Genomic DNA, 15,491 nt, shown 5'->3' with positions numbered 1-15,491 from the left:
AGTCTGCCAACTCATTACACTCCCAGAAAATATATTCCCAGTTCCCTTCTTTCTTCCCCATCACACCTCCAACATTTGCTGACTACCTAAAGAAAATGTTTTTGGAGTCTACCTGGGGTATAAAAATACCTCTATAAACACTTCCAAGAAGGATTCTAAATCTTCTAGACTTTGTTGCATATTTGGGAGACAAATGTATACCCCCTCATTGTATCTTTGTGAATTGCTTATCCAATCTCTTCTCCCAATCCTTTCTAACCTCCTCTGACTGATTCTTATAGCTATCATGCAATATTTATATGCTATACTTATTATTCCTTTAATAGCAGCTTCTGTTTCAGATTCTACTAAAAACTCTACCAGTGCTGACTTTTGCTTAGGACCCCTCTATCTCTTTTTGCCTATATCAATCCTTGATAGGGAAGGCAATCTCTAACCTGAAGTCCAGATAAATGTTTGGTATCTTCCTATTCTATTATTGTTCCCTCTCTAGTTATTTGCTCCCAATACCTTGGTTCCTTTCCCAGTTTTACCCAATAAATTCCAGCCTCCTCGTGCCTATTGTCTATATCCCTACATACAGTCATCCCTATCGGCAGAATCTCCTTTCTCCATTCTGATGTTGGCTTAGTTCTTAGAATATTTTGTGCTACTTTATGAAGATAATATTCTCTATGATTACTGTTATTCTCCTTAAAGGTCTGCATCCAAAATCCCAGTCTATCCTTGTTTCTTCAGCTTCCCCTGTTTCATCATTGTACCTTTCTTCTACTGGATCAGTTTATCCCACTTGACACTTGCTGTCTTCCCCTCCCAGATAAAATCCTTCAGCTGTTTATTAAATGCTATCCTCAACTTCTCCTCTGGGTGATAAAAATATGCTTGACCTGTGTATAAGACTAAGGGGACTAAAAACATTTTAACTGCTTGTATCTCACTATCCATATCCATATAACAAAGCTTCCATTTTCTCAGTTTTTGTTCATAGGTTCATAGGTTCATACTAGGCTATCTGCCCGAGGGCATTTACAAGCCTAGCCCATAGTTTTGTGGCTTACGCCACCCCTTTAGTATGGGGAACTATACCCATTATTTTGCTGTGCCTCTGTCGAGCAGTGACACTGAGGTAATCCCTGGGGTATATCTGCGATCTCCCATCCATTGGTCAAGATTTCTCTTGAACAAGGCCAGCGAGGTGCTCTGCCTCACATATACCGGGATTTTGTTCCACAGCATAGGGAGTCTTTGGGTGATGAATCTATTCCTCCAGCACGTCCTATTAATAGCCGTGTCGAGGTTTAAGTCTCCCGCCCTTGTGGCTCTGACGGATCTAGATTTTTTGAGGTGAAGCATATTCATCAAATCTGGGTTTGACATGGCCTTGTATGTTAGGCAAAGGTCACCTCTGAGCAAGCGGTAGGCGACTGAATAGAGCTGGAGTTCTTTCAGTCGGGCAGCATAGGACAGATGTTTGAGACCCTTTATGCTTTTGGTGAGGAACTTTTGTGGCCTCTCCAGCTGCTGCAAGTGTCGGGTCAGATACATTCCGAATGGGGCATTGTACTCAATCATTGGTCTGATGAGTGATGAGTATAGGGAGACTATGACCTCCCTTGATCTAGATGAGAATCCCTTCATGATAAGGTGGGCAATGTAGAAGGTCTTCCTAACTACTTTAGCTACATGGGTGTCGAATGACAGACTACTATCAACCTGGGTCCCCAGGTCCCTGATAACTTCTTCTGTGCTCAGTGGATTGCCACCTATTTGGTAGCTAGGGGTAACCTTGTTTTTCCCGAAGGGTATGACTATGCATTTTTGGCATTTAACTTTAGGCCATGGCTCTGGCACCAGTTATCCGTTTCTGTGAGACCCTTCTGAAGGATATCTGTGTCAGATGTGTTTTCTACTATGGCGCCCAGTTTGCAGTCATCTGCAAACTTTGTCAGCCATAACCCTCCTGTGTTTGCTTGTACTTGGAAAAGTAGATGCCAAACAAGAGTGGGCCCAGGACTGAGCCCTGTGGTACACCACTTGTGACAGGCTTTGAGTCTGACATGGCGCCAGCAACTCTGACCCTGTGGGTCCTGTCACTCAGCCAGTTTGCAACCCATCTTGTGATGTATGGGTTAACATTTAAGCTGATGAGTTTTTCAATGATACCCGAGTGGGGTATTGTATCGAAGGCCTTCGCCAGATCGAGGTAGGCTGTATGGACTGCCTTTACCTCATCAATGGCTTTGGTGACCGTTTCGAAAAAGTCAACCAAGTTTAGAAGGCATGATCTGCCTTTGACAAAGCCAAACTGGGACGGATCCAAGGTCTGCAAATTCCCTATGTCTTTATTTATGAGGTCCATTATGATCCTCTCCATGGCTTTGCAGATAAGGCTGGTCAAGCTAATGGGCCGGTAATTTCCAGGGTCGGTGGAGGCACCGCCTTTGTGAAGTGGGACCACAGTTGCAGTGCGCCACTCCCTGGGTACGTATCCAGATGTAAGACTAAGATTAAACAGCTGTCCTAGCTGTGGGTTTAATTCCTCGTTGAGTTCGTGGAGCACACAGCCGGGGACACCATCAGGTCCCATGGATGCTGTGTTTCTTGCTTTTGAGAGCGTAGTACTCACTTGGCCGTTTGTGATGTTTGGGGGGCTGTAATCGCTTCGTATAGATATCTCTCCTTTTGGGGGAGGGGAGAAGTTTGCACTGAACCTGTCAGCCAGTATGTTGGCAATGTCTGTAGAATCAGTAATCTTCACATCATTTTGAACTAGTTCTGAGCATATCTGGGAGTTTCCTCCCAGGTTTCTAACATAGCTAAAGAAGGCCTTATGATTGTCTTTTGAGTCTTTAGCTATTTTTCTCTCAAAATTTGCTTTGGATGATTTTATGAGAGCTCTTAGTTTTTTACTTATAGTGATCAAGTGTGTCTTACCTTTTAAGGATTTTGCTCTATCTTGTAGTAGCTTCCTCCTTTTGTTGTAGAGTTTGTTTATGGCTGGGGTCCACCAGACTGGACGCTTGCCTTTGGTACAAAGAGTCTTTGTTTTGCTTGGGATTGCCTTATCCATGCAGTCCTGCAGGTGCTGGTAGAAGGCATTTGTAAGTGATTCAGCGGCTTGAGTACTGTTTTCCGCCGGCTCGGGGCCTTAAAGGAGACCACACTAGTCTTTAGAAGTGTGAAGTCAGCTTCGAGAAGTTCTTTACTGTGGTCTTTTTTATTTCAGGTGGGGGTGGGATGAGGACCTCCAGCGAGATTAGTTTGTGATCTGATCTCACCAGTGAGGGGTATACTTCCGGTGTTGAACATTGTGCTCCCATGTTCGTGATGATGAGATCAAGTATGTTTTCTCTTCTTGTGGGGATGGTGACTAGTTGTTCCATGGCATTTGAGTTTATGAATTCCAGGAACTTTTGGGCTAGGGTGTTTGGGCTTGAGTAGTGTTCCCAGTCTATATTAGGGTAATTGAAGTCACCTAGTATGATGGTGTTTGGTGATACATTTATCCCCTCTAGTGTTTTCAGGAAGGCCATGTGAGGTTCCTGAGTTTGTGAGGGTGGCCTGTAACATGCTACAATTTGCAGAGCAGTCTTGCCTATGGTTAATTGCACCTGGATGGTCTCCGATGCATCGTGCGTTGCCACCAGTCTTGAGGTGTGGGTGTCCTTGATGAATATGGATACCCCCCCCTCCTTTCTTGGTATTGTCCGGATTTTGGGGCGGGCATGATATGAGGTAAAACCTGATAGTGCTGGGGTGCTCTCAGGAGCCTTGAACCAGGTTTCTGTCACAGCACAGACATCGATGTTCTCCATACTGAGAAGGGCCTGGAGTGCGTGCATTTTGAGATTTAGACTTCTGGCATTGAGCAGCATTACCCTTAGTTTTTTTCCATTTTGGTGTTCTAGGGTGGTAGGTTTAGAATTTGAGCCTTGCCTAAAAAAGGCACTATGGGGTGGGAAGAGCCTTTGCCAATATCCGGAATCTCAGGTGTGACAGGTGCAAGCCGTCCCTTGCGAAGCAGCGTGGCTTGTCCAGCATGTCATCCCAGGCAGACAGACATTGGATCCCCTTTGAATGACACCAGAGTTTAAGCCAATTGTTAAAGCTGATCATCTTATCTCTGTATTGTGGCATCATTCTTGGTGAAGGTAGGATACTGCTCAAGGTCAGGGTCATACCTGCCTGGGCTACATAATCAGAGAGCTCTGTTAATCAGATTACTATTAAAGATACAGTTCCAAAAAAAGTCAAAAAAAAAAAACTGTCCAAAAAAAAAAAAAAACTCTTATTGTGTAAAAGTGTGTAGCGTAGGGGTTGTAGCGGCGTGGTCACTACCAATGATTCAGCTTCATCAAATAAATGAAAAAATAATAAATAATAAATAATAATTTGTTTAAGCCCCAATATATTCCTATATAATTAGGTACTTTAATCGCATTAATGCGCAGCAGCAATGCCATCAAGCAATCACATCATTCATATTGAATGATTAGAAACTAAAATTAAAACATACAAAAAACTCTTAATGCAACTGTAAGCTAAAAAAATTTTAACATTTCAAATAATTATTATATTTTTTATAATCCGAGAGCTCCTCAATGTCTCTTTTCATGTAGTCCAAGGAGGTACGTCTCAGGTCATTTACACCAGCGTGGACAATGACTGAGTCGTATTTGTACCTGCTGTTGAGAGACCTGAGTGCTTGCGTTATGTGGCGGATTCTAGCGCCCGACAGGCAGCTTACTGTGACCTTCTCCTTACTCAGTCTGGTGAGCGGGACGTCAGTGTGTCTGACTATGGAGTCACCAATGACTAGTGTGTCTGGCATTGTGTTTGGCCTTAAGGGCTGTGACTGTTTGACACTCTGACTGTGAGGTCTATGTGTTGCAGGTGTTGTGTTCTGAGGTGGTGGTTGTTTGGGTGTCTGCTTTGGTGGCCTCTGCTGTTTTGGTAGATTTTTGATCAGAGCCTCCGAGACTGTCTTTGTGTGTTTATGTGTATGATTTGAGGTTGTGATGGTACTATGTGAGACTGGGTCTATAGTGTGTGTGGTAACCTTCTCCTCCTGACTGGTCTTGCCAGTCCTATGTTGAGAGAGCTCAGCCTCCAGTTTGGCCGTATAGTTGCATCTCTCACATGTATTTGTGTTTTGTGGGAGGAGGAGAGGGTTGTCTGTGTACATGAGGCAATTGTAACATTGCCTCAATATTCCCAGGTTCACCAGCTGAGCAGGAGAGGACACTAGCAACTGATCCCTCGACATGCTAGAAGGACTAGACAAAAAAAACTTTAGAGAGATTCCGGACGTGGGTGACCGAGAAATGGGGTTTGCCTTTTGGGGTGCTATCTATAAGAGTGCCGTATCAAGGTAATAAGTACTGTAGGAGCAAGTGCTAGGTTTAACAGATAGAGAATAGTCTACTTGGAGTCAAGTAGAGATGATCTTGTTAGTTATAGGATACGCTGATTAGATCAGTAGTATAGTTCGAGGAAGGTAGTTTTAAGGGAAAATTTGAAGAGTGGACTTTAGGTAGCCCGAATAGTTTAAACCTGCTTAACCGCTGCCCTAGTGTGCAACAGTGGCAACTCCGCTAAAGCGTGCTTTATAGCAGGGGGCTGGAAAAGACAGGACATGACCCAAAATGGCCAATAAACTACAAGTTACTGCCTTAAACCACTCCTCTGAGGACAAACAGGCAGCTCAGTACTCCCTACTCCCACTAGTGAGTAAAGAAACTACCCCTTGACCAAACAAGGAAAATGGAGAAACACAGGAACCAAGACAAAGCCCAGGGATCAGCAAATCTGATCACTGGAACAAACTATTAGGAAAGTAAGGAAAACAAGAGTATTTTTTTTGTTTTTTCAAGTTTTTTTTCAGATAGGCAGAAAATACAATAAATGCTGTGTGTTTCGACTAATTGCTATCAAAAGCTAGTACACTTGAGTGTATTAGCCTGTTGTTTAACTTTTAAGCAAAACATAAACAAGCAAGTGCAACAAACAATTCAAGCTATTAAAAACAGTAAAAACAGGTAATAACAGAATAAAACAGGCAGAAATAGCAATCGAAAGGCTTTAAAAGTCGAAAATGCAGAAAAAAATACTTAGAATCTGGAAAGTTTGTCTTTTCTGGTCTCTGCTGCTCTAGGAACTCTGCTGGACACCACGAGGAGCTGTGCTGAGTTCTCTATAGCCAGAAAAGCCCGCCAAAGCGTGCTTTATAGCAGGGGGCTGGAAAAGACAGGAAATGACCCAAAATGGCCAATAAACTACAAGTTACTGCCTTAAACCACTCCTCTGAGGACAAACAGGCAGCTCAGTACTCCCTACTCCCACTAGTGAGTAAAGAAACTACCCCTTGACCAAACAAGGAAAATGGAGAAACACAGGAACCAAGACAAAGCCCAGGGATCAGCAAATCTGATCACTGGAACAAACTATTAGGAATGTATGGAAAACAAGAGTATTTTTTTTGTTTTTTTCAAGTATTTTCAGATAGGCAGAAAATACAATAAATGCTGTGTGTTTGACTAATTGCTATCAAAAGCTAGTACACTTGAGTGTATTAGCCTGTTGTTTAACTTTTAAGCAAAACTTAAACAAGCAAGTGCAACAAACAATTCAAGCTATTAAAAACAGTAAAAACAGGTAATAACAGAATAAAACAGGCAGAAATAGCAATCGAAAGGCTTTAAAAGTCGAAAATGCAGATACTTAGAATCTGGAAAGTTTGTCTTTTCTGGTCTCTGCTGCTCTAGGAACTCTGCTGGACACCACGAGGAGCTGTGCTGAGTTCTCTATAGCCGAAAAGCCAGCCAAAGCGTGCTTTATAGCAGGGGGCTGGAAAAGACAGGAAATGACCCAAAATGGCCAATAAACTACAAGTTACTGCCTTAAACTACTCCTCTGAGGACAAACAGGCAGCTCAGTACTCCCTACTCCCACTAGTGAGTAAAGAAACTACCCCTTGACCAACAAGGAAAATGGAGAAACACAGGAACCAAGACAAAGCCCAGGGATCAGCAAATCTGATCACTGGAACAAACTATTAGGAAAGTAAGGAAAACAAGAGTATTTTTTTTGTTTTTTTCAAGTTTTTTTTCAGATAGGCAGAAAATACAATAAATGCTGTGTGTTTCGACTAATTGCTATCAAAAGCTAGTACACTTGAGTGTATTAGCCTGTTGTTTAACTTTTAAGCAAAACTTAAACAAGCAAGTGCAACAAATAATTCAAGCTATTAAAAACAGTAAAAACAGGTAATAACAGAATAAAACAGGCAGAAATAGCAATCGAAAGGCTTTAAAAGTCGAAAATGCAGAAAAAAATACTTAGAATCTGGAAAGTTTGTCTTTTCTGGTCTCTGCTGCTCTAGGAACTCTGCTGGACACCACGAGGAGCTGTGCTGAGTTCTACTTTTATTTAGTCTCTTCCCATATATCCTTAGCTGCCACACAGGAATCATTTTTAATCCATACTCCTAAATACTTCATTTCATAAATATGGATATTGTTGAACCAATTCATGTGTGGGTACACAATTTACTGCTGCTACCTTTGTTTTAGTTTCATTAATTTTTTATCCCGAAAAGACAGTCTCAAAATGTTCCACAACACTGTAATGTCCCCGTCTGATTTTGTCAGGTATAAAATAATATCACTGCAAACAGAGACAGCTTTTCTTGACTACCACACCAATTATACCCTTGAATTTCTGAGTTTCTTATTTTCTTTACCAATGGTTCTAAATATAACTAATTGAAGGAAGCATATATCCTGCCTGTTGCCTCTGCTGAAGCAGAAACTATCATGGAGGACTGCACCCACTTTATTTATTTATAGTTTGCCTGGATAGTTCATTGGGTCACGAGGAGCCCATTTTCAATAGTGTCCTGGAGAAAAAAGCTCTAGAAAATTACAAATCACAGAATCACAGACTTAACGTAAGAGTAAGTCATTAGAGAAATGTAATGTGCACAAATGAAGCAAAATTAAACAAACAGAAAAACACATAGTAGAGTGCACATATTATTACAATGCAATAACCGTAATATTTACAAATAGTCAAAGTTTTTAACAGTTTAACCTATTAGTACAATGCAATAACAGAAACAGTCTGAATTTCTTAACAGTTATGCTAACTCATGCAGTTAATTTCTAGGCTACTGAATTGTACCATTATAGGAATTATGCTAATTCCTAGAGTTTATTAGTGGTACAAAACAATGGGAGATTATTGTGAATTATAGCTTATAGAGAGTAGCTATAGTGAAGGGAGATTATGTGGGGTGGGAGCAAGAGCATTCCCATAGTGAAGTTAGGTGTGTGTGAAGTAAGGTTTTGAATGAAGAGAGGCTGCTGGTGGTGCAGATGAGAGGCGGGAGGGAATTCCAATGGCATGCTAGAGAGAAGGACATTAGATGTTTGCCTGGTGGATGGGCAGGCTTATGCAGTTCAATTAGATTTTGGAAAGTAGATCTCAAAAGACTATTTGGTTGGTGCATTTTAAAGGTGGTGGCAAGAGTGGGACAGAGAGAGGGAGTGAAAATAAGTTTTGTGTGCTTGGACAAGTTGACTACAGATGAGGTAATTGGACAGCTTAAGCCAATTCAGTTGGCGTAGGGCAGTGCAGTGATGGGAAGTGGATCTATGTTTGGTTGCAAATTTTGTTATTTTATTATAGCAAGAGGAGAGTTTAGTCTTGAGGGAGGATTCCAGGTTAGTAAGGATAGAGGCACCGTATAGGAGGGATGGGAGGTTGTTGGCGAGGGTGAGCCTAGTTAACGGAGAGACGTAATGGTTGTGGCGGTAAAGCATGCCTATTTTTTTGTGTGTTTTTTTTATATTTACTTGTAGATGATTATCAAACTTTAGCTGGTGATCTATCAGGACTCCTAGTAGTTTAGCATTAGAGACTATTTTGAGAGGAGTATTATTTTGACTGGTGACTGAGAATGAGGTTTCGTCCAGGGTGGTGGTTTTGGAAGCAATAAATATCATGTGTTTAGTTTTAGTAGCATTGAGTGCTAGATGGTTGTCCACCATCCATTGCTCAGTGGAGGAGAAGGCATTTTGGGTTAATTTAACTAGGGTGGGTATAGAAGAAGCAGAGCAGATTATTGTTGAATTGTTGGCATATTGGAGAAGGTTGGCATTTGGGATGGCTTGGTAGAAATTGTTTATGAATATATTGAATAGAAGCGGGGGCTAAAATTGAACCCAGGTGGACACCTGTGGGAGCACTGAGAAAAGGGCAGGTGGCTTTTTTCCATCTGACTGCTTGTTGCCTGTTTGAGAGGTAACTGGTAAACCAGTTAATAGAGTAGTGGGACAGATTTAGTTTGGTTTGGAGAGTTTAGTGAAAAGAAGGTTATGAGAGACGGTGTCGAATGCGTTAGAGAGGTCAAGGAGGAGAGTGGACGTGATGTGGCCAGCGTCATGGGCCTTATTAACTGTTTCTAGACAGGAGAGGAGAGCTGTGGTAGTAATGTGGCCAGGTCTGAAACCATGTTGAGTAGGTGTTAGAAGTTGGTTGTTTATGAGGTAAGGTAGAAGTTGTAGATGGATGCATTTTTCGAGAAGTTTAGAAATGGGGGATAAGATAGCGATAGTTCGAAAGTTTGTGATATTATTGTTATTACCACCTTTATGGAGTGGAATAATAATGGCCTTTTACCAGAGCTGGGGAACTTGACATTCAGCAATAGATCGATTTATAAGAATGCAGATGGGAAGAGCTATGCCTTCTGCAGCAACTTTTAAGAAATATGAGGGTGTTTCATCAGCGGCACTGGAGCCAGGTTTCAATGTTGGTAGAAGTTTTTTTATGGTGGCTGTAGGGATGGGGTTGAAGGAGAAAGGAGGAGGTTGGGAGCAGGAGATGATAGGGGAGGGAGGGATAGGTGAAAATAAAGGTGGGGAAGCCAAATGGGAAGTGAAAGATGACGCAAGTTTACTTATGGAATCGATAAAGAAAGTGCTAAATTGGGTGGCTAAGTCCAAGTCAGAGGCATCTGGATCAGGGCAGGGTTTTTTTTTTTTTGCCAGGGTTGAGAATGGAGGAGATTCCATGCCAGAATTTTTTGGGGTTGGTGTTATGGTTGGTTTGGAGTGTAGAGAAGTAGGCTTTGCGGTCTGAGATAATGTTTTTTTACTTTGTTACAAAGTGTTTTAAATTCATTAAGGGAGTAGAGTTTCCAGGCTTTACCCCAGAATCGCACGGCTAGTAGGGTATTTTTGTTTAGCCAAGGTACAAGATTGCTTATTATGCATTTTGTTTTCAGAGGGGCAAAGAAGTCAAGTAAGCAAGTTCAGAAAGTAGATAACAGCATTTTCTAAATGAAGGGTTTTTAGTGGGTTCCAGTTCATTTTTTTAGTGCATTTGAGAATGTACTAGGATTAAAGATTTTTAGACAGCCAGTGAAGGTGTAGGTATGAGTCAGATGTAATGGAGGCGGGAAGACAGTGGGCAAAAGTGGGAAAGTGGTTGCCTAATGGGTTGGGCAGACTGCCACTATCAGAGATGTAATGTGGATGAGTAACTAGAATCCAGTCCAGGGTGCTTCCAGTAAGGAAGTTCTTGGAAGGCATAGTTGTTGAATTAATAAGCTGAGTGATGTTGTACAAGTTTATATTAAGTGAGTTTGTAGGAGATTGAATTGTTGACAAGTTAATATTAACATCACCCAGGATTATAGTTTCATTAGTGATGTTGCTAGAGAACCAGGAGAGAATATCTTCAAGGGTTGAGATATTGTCTCCAGGAGGGATATAAAGGGAGACTATGCATATAACTTTATGTTTGTTTATTCGAAGTAGGGCTGGAATTAGTTCTGCCTTGCCAAATTTGGGAATAGGTTTGGTACAGGGGGGTAACCAAGTGTGATGATGAGTAGAGAAGAGTGACTCCCCCTCCTTTTTTATGCATTCTATCTTTCCTAATTATGGAGTAGTTGGGTGGTGTTCGTTCAGAGTCTTATATGGGATTTGAGCCAGGTTTCTGAGATGGCCAGAATATAGGCTTGATTATGTAGAAGCCAGGCATGGAGGTTAGTAATTTTGTTGCATATGCTCTGAGCATTTAGAGCTGAGAAACAGAGGGGTTTACCAGTTGTGGGAGGAGGATGGGATTGGGAGGTTGAGATGTGTGGGGGAGAAGGACCAGGGTTTGGGTGAATGTCGCCAGAGAGAGAAGGATAGAGATGAGATGGCAGAAGAGGTACTTGAGTTGCTTGGTATGTAATGTATGGGGTGTAAGCTTTACGGTGTTGTGGCTAATATAGATGTGAGTAGAGTTTTTGGGGTTAGGTAATATCCAACTCTGATCCCTCATATATCCTCCTAATCAACCGTATAATGTTATCAGGGAATGCAAATGCTACTATTACCCTGCTCATAAAGTCTCATCTTACTCTGTCAAATGTTTTCTCTGCATCAAGACCTGCCAACAACAGTGGTATTTTTCTTATATTCTGCTTCCCTCTGATCATTGATGCTCTGTTAATCTTGTCAAATATTTGCCTGCCCTCCACAAAATCACATTGATCTACATCTATCAATTTTGGCATCACTTCACCATTCTTTTAGCCATCACAGACAATGTATAATCATGGTTAGTATTGAAATAAGTCTGTATGAAGCTGGACCTGATGCCCTCTTTAGGTTATTACAAGTACCACCACTTTCTTCCAGAATGTTGGTAGTTCTCCTCCTCTTAAAATATTGTTAAACAAAAACCTTCCAGGTCTTTATCAGTTTTTTCCCTCCTAGCTTCTAATCCTGGAGACTTTCCTGCAGATTGGCTATACATCACCAGTTTTATCTCATCTCCTCCTATCCTGTTTGTTAGTAATTGATTCTCATCTACCGCTAACCATGGCTTATTTAATTCTTCCAAAAACATTTTCGTTTGCATCTTTTCTTGATTTCGACATTTCTCTGACAGACCTTCATGGAATTTCCGAAATATTTCTAATTCTTCTACAGGATCTCTTCTTAGTTATAGGCTCCCTATGCTGGGCGACAGCCCTTTCTACTTTCTGTTGTCTGAGTCATTGTGCTAAACGTTTTTGTGGCTCTAGAGTTAAAGAAGGATTGCTGTTAAGCAACTGATTTTAAATTCATGCACATTAATGAGGCAATTTTCTGTTTAGCATTCTGCAGTTGCTCCTCTTCTTGTTCTGTGGGATTTCCCCTTATTTTGCAATACTTTAACATCTGTCAGTCCCTCTAAATAATTCTTGTTACTTCTTAACCATATTGCCCTTTCTTTTATTTCCACCCTATTTTTAAACCCCACTTTAATTTTATCCCTAGCTATATTTTCAGAAGAAATTTCTATCTTCTCTTACAGCTCTTGAATAATTTCCACTACCCATTCCTTAAATTACTCTTTAGATACGTGGGAAAGCACCAGTGTCTCATATTTTTACTTCATTACCCTGTTTTTATTATAGTCAATACTGGTGCATGATCTGAAACAGTTCTAGGGTGCATATCAAGAACTTCAATTAAATGCACACATTTCTGTGAAATGTAAATTCTATACCGCCTAGCCCAGTTTTTATATCTTGGGGAATAATATGCAAATTCACTCAGAACCCTAGTACTGTACTCACATCTTCCATGCTGAATATTTTCATATATTCCTTCAAAAATCTAACCTCCTTTGTTATATTTTCCCTTCTAGGCCCCCCAGACACATCTTCACTATTGCAGATCAAATTTCAGTCCACATCTATAAGCAATATTCCTTGTTGAAAGCTGATTTCTCCCAGAATTTTCTTAAGCTCCATTACAGCACAGTTTTCCATGGAGTATAAATACATGCCAGTGTAATCCTCCTTCCTTGACAGTAGCCCTTTAGTACTACAAATCTACTATTATCTTTTATCCTCTTATATCACTACTAGAGCTCTTCTTGCAATTAATATAAGTACTCCTCTTTTCCTTTGTTCTAGGTATTTCACTGTGTAACCATCCCTGAAAACCTTTATCAAATTTACATGTTCAGTTCTAAGTGAATCTCCTGCAGCATAGCTATTTGCACTCTATATTTTAATATAGCTAAATACTCTTTTTTGTATTTATCTGTGAGACCACTCACATTTAAAGACATTACAAAAAGCATCATTTTCTTAAAGAGTTATCATTCCCCCCTTTTACATACAACAGCTTTTTGTTAAATGTCTAGCTCCAGCTTTTGTGTTACATGCATATACTGTTTGGCAGGTTAATCTTTTATACATTTGTTTCTTGTGAGCTCCATTTCAGCCTATGTCACATCTTAAAAAAACTTTTTGTTTTACTGAAAGCCCTGAAACAAAAAGAGAAACACACCCAACTCCTCCATAAAACATATTAACTTAATAAAACATAAAAACTATGTAGATCTTCGAATATTGAAGTTTTACCCTCCTAAAAGGAACAACTGTTCCAAACTGACAGCCACACACAAAGACTTGAGATAACCTAAAATAAAGGTTAATCTAAGCTAAGATGCATGGTACACAGCCTGTGCTTCTAGTAAGTGCTGCCTGGCTGTGTCTTATCTTTATAGCTATGTCAGCTGGGAAAACACTTGAATGCTTTCAGAAAACATTTTTTCCAAGCCATTTCTCTTCATCAGATTGTCTCCTAGAGGCAGGAGAGGCAGACACAAAACTGCAAGGCATACATTTGTTTACTGGAAAAATGTCTCATAATATTCAATATTCTTTAAGATTTACTTGCTTTCTCTTAAAACTTGTTACTAGATTACGCCAAGGGCCTTAACCCAGTCATTGTCCTATGCAAGAATGCGAAAAAGCACACTATTTTTTTCTTTTGTCACGCTCTTTTAATTAGATTGTTTTACATTGCAGTACCTATTAAAACTGAAGGAGGAGAAAGAAGAAAATAAACAGGAGTACCTATTTACATTAGTATCCCCATTACACAAACTCGGAAAACCTTTACTTTACAGCATGCAAATAAAATCATGCACTTTTAAAATTGTACCATTATGAAAACATTTTGTTTTACTTAGTTAACCTTCTCCCTCCTCTTCCCCTCTCCTGGGTATTTTCCCAAACATTAATGACAAAAGTAGGGCATATGCTTTAGAGTCCCCTACAAGTTAACAAAATATAAACATACCAATATTTCCAGATGTTCTTGTTCTGTTATGTTTCACAAATATAATTATTGTTTTGTAATCCCACATTTATCAATTTCCAATTTACTGGTTTTATTCTCTGAACATTAATGACATGAAATAGGGCATATGCTTTAGAGTCCCAAGTCAGTCCAGTATTTCCAGACTTTCGTGTTGTGTCATGTTTCACAAATATAACTACTGATTTGTAATTCCACATTTGTTAATTTCCAAGTTGCTGATATTATTCCTGTTCATCTCCATCTCCCAAACCCTGTCCTTGTTTCATTACCAACGTATTCTCAATTCTTCTAGTTAGCTCTTGTATTTTTTTCTCTCTCAAGCATTTTCCATTGAAATACTGGAAAAGGTTTCACTGGCACAGTCTCTGTGGTCTCCCTTACCAGAGGAACAAGCAGCAGAATCTCCATCTGTCTCACAGCTCACCCTTGGCTGGACAAACTTTTGTATTTCTTCCTTAGCATGTATTTCATCAAAAAATGATTTTTGCCCCTCCAGGAAAAACATTTTGAAGATAGCTGGGTACAGCAGTTTGAATATCATGCATGCTTCTTGACATTCCCTGAATAAAGGAATACATTTACTCCTCTTCTGCCTGGTGTACAAAGAACAGTCATTCCCCACAAACAATCTGCTGTTTCCCAGTCTACATACTTTGTCCTTCTGCCACAGTTTTGTCAGAAACAACTTCTTCCGCTGGAAAGATTGCATCTTTACTATTAAAGGTCTAAGTTGCTTTCTCATGAGCATACACATGATGTGCCCTTTCAAAGAACAATTCTTGTTGTGGAATACCAGTCCAGTTGTTTATTTGTGCTTTCATAAAATTAATATAACCTACTCCTTCCAGTTTCTCTAGTACAGCAGAAAATCTCAAGTTTTCCCTAAGTACTCTGTCCTCTAATTCTATTATTTTTTTACACTTCTTGTGCAGTCTCTTATTCAGCCAGCCTTTTCTTCGTTTAATCCTCTGAGTTTTGCAGTTTATCATCTTATCTGAACATCTGCTTAAAGCATCTTCCATTTTTTTCCAGCCATTTATTGTTTGAGTCTTTATACTCCATCAGTGTTGTGTTTATTTTAATCAGGTCTGTGTGCAGTTCACTTATACTTTCCTCTAGGTTACTGAAAGTCATATCTGGAGCTTGCATTGATTTTTGTTGAACAGCTGCAGTACTTTTCCCAGTCAGTGACAGCTGCAGTACTTTTCCCAGTCAGTGTTTCTTTGTCACCTTTTGTAGCTGATTTTCCTTCAGGTCCTCTGTATTTCTTTTTTTTCTGCCATCCAGGCAGTGCACTTACAAGCCAGTTACTGAAATTTACCCAGAAAG

General features: G+C 40.2%; 1 protein-coding gene across 1 annotated transcript in view; it reads right to left on the bottom strand.

The window, feature by feature from the left end:
- Positions 1–15,491, bottom strand: part of IBTK (inhibitor of Bruton tyrosine kinase) — a 1,862,448-nt gene that overhangs the window by 140,783 nt on the left and 1,706,174 nt on the right. The gene's annotated exons all lie outside the window — the stretch shown is intronic.

Source organism: Protopterus annectens, chromosome 1.part1 (assembly GCF_019279795.1).
Source record: "Protopterus annectens isolate FY-2018-M chromosome 1.part1, PAN1.0, whole genome shotgun sequence".
NCBI classification, from domain to species: domain Eukaryota; kingdom Metazoa; phylum Chordata; order Ceratodontiformes; family Protopteridae; genus Protopterus; species Protopterus annectens.
This window is presented reverse-complemented; position numbering and strand designations above follow the sequence as displayed.